This window comes from Oxyura jamaicensis, chromosome 23 (assembly GCF_011077185.1).
Source record: "Oxyura jamaicensis isolate SHBP4307 breed ruddy duck chromosome 23, BPBGC_Ojam_1.0, whole genome shotgun sequence".
NCBI lineage: Eukaryota > Metazoa > Chordata > Aves > Anseriformes > Anatidae > Oxyura > Oxyura jamaicensis.
The window spans coordinates 499,938-502,065 of NC_048915.1; positions in this window are offsets into that span (position 1 = coordinate 499,938).

The following is a 2,128-nucleotide window of genomic DNA, read 5'->3' on the forward strand; positions in this document are numbered from 1 at the left end:
GTCCTTGACATCCATGACCCCAGGGCACCATCTCAATGTCAGCACGGCCTTGCACTTGGGTAAGGTGGCACCTTATTGCTTCCCTTGCTGCCAAAGAGACTTCAGAGTAAGGATGCCTTTGCTGACAGTCACCGTAACATCCCTCTCCCTGAATTCACCCATCAGCCATACTTAGACACACTGGCTTTTCTCTCCCTTCTCCTGCTTTTAGTTTAGTGGGGCTAACAATTTCACTCGCATCAGTTCAATATAAATATGGTTCCAGCTGCCCTACCAGGATGACTTCAGATTTACAGCAATGTGAAGAACAGTAGGATCTGGCAGTTTCCTTTTTTTTTTTTTTTTTTTTTTTTTTCCTTAATTATTATCTTTCCTCTCTCTGACCTGTCTCCAACCCCAAACACCATATCTCACTGATCAAAGAGGAAGAAGAAAGTCTTGTCATTCCAGCCAGACAAAATGAACACAAGCTCTAACCCCATTCCATGTTCCTCAGTTTCAGCCACTGCTGCCCAAGGGGACTTAAGTGGGGGCCTCTGCCTGTGTGCCGAGCACTTGGCAGCTCTGTCTGTTGGAGCAGACAAAGCACAGACCAGCTGCAGACTGTCTGTCCTTGAGCTGCATTTGCAAGGGATGAAGTCTCGGGGCGAGCACCCTGCCTTCCATCGCAGCATGGCCTTGCAGGCAGCAGTGCACTGACCATGCTCCACAGCTCCCGCAGGGAACTGGCTCATGTCCACCCCACTTTGAGAATGGGCGAAGGGATCGTGTATGAGGACCATGTAAGCCTGCCTCATTTGCCTGCGTGAATGAGTCCCAGAAGAACCCAGAACTGGGTGATGATGATGAATCAGTGAAGATCGGACTTGGAGATTCACATCATTTCTGCACAGCACAGCTGAGGCCCTGGAGGCAGCTGAGGCACACCAGGTTCTAGGACCACGTGAGCCTCCATGGTGATGGGACCCTGCGTTAGCTGAGCCTCGGGGCAGGCAGCACAGCTCTGAACCCACACGTCCCCCTCATCTCTCAGGCTGCGCTTGGCACCAGCGCACACAGGGGAAGAACCTGGAGCCTGCCTAAACATCAGCGTTGCTTGAACCGATCTGACCCCCTTCCCTCCATCCCCCACAGTGCTCTGACAGCATCCCTCTCTCCATCCCGCTCCCTCAGCCCGCTCAGAGCAGTGCTTCCTGCAGATTGCTTTGTAGTAATTAGCACATGGGTGGGGCTGGGAGTGCGGAGTGGGGAAATGGAACAGGAGGAGAAGCTAACGAGGTCAGAAGACAGCATGTGGCATCCCCGCGAGGAGAGGGAGGAGGATTCAAAACCTGCTGCAATCAAAGCAGCACCTGCCTGGGATGAATCCCTGGGGCCAGAAGAGCGAAAGGAGAGGGAGACGATTTCTTACTGTAACATACGGCTGCAAGTCTTTCTCCCCCATTTTTTTCAGAGACTAATTAGGTCAGTGTTGCCCTTCTAGGTTCAGCCTTGAAACCTGAGGCCTGCCTGTGCTGCAGTTTGCAGGATCCTGGCGGATGGGGGAGCGGGTAGGACCGCAGTTTGTAGGTGAACAGATATACACAACTGAGGAAACACAGAGCAGTGGTAATAAAGTTATCACAAATCTCCCTGGAGCACTGCATGACAGCCAGAGGGAAGAGGAGGCTCTCCCCACATCCCCAGCATGTTCCGGCTCATGGGTGCACACCAGGAGCTATTCCATGTGCAGTGTCCTATCTGTGCGAGGACCGAGGCTGAGATCCAGGTCCCCTGGGCACCTCCTCGCCCTTTCATGAGTCCCCAGACCCCTCCAGGTAGAGACTCAGGACTGCAGTACCATTTCAAATCTCATCCACTCACCCATGCTACTTTTCGTCTGGGGATGGTTTGTTTAGCCTGTCCCCAGCAAGTGACCCGTGAGGATTCTGGCAGTGTTTATGCTATCACTGATTAGTGAATAGCTGTGTGACCCACTGGGAAAATCTAAGTCAAGTCCTTGTCTAGCTGCTGACCCATGTAAACACCAAGAATTACTGCTCCAACTGGAGTGATACAGGTCTGAGGTCAGAGGATTAAGCCATGGGGAGCAAGGGCTGCTTTACTTCTCAGTGACAGCATCTACACA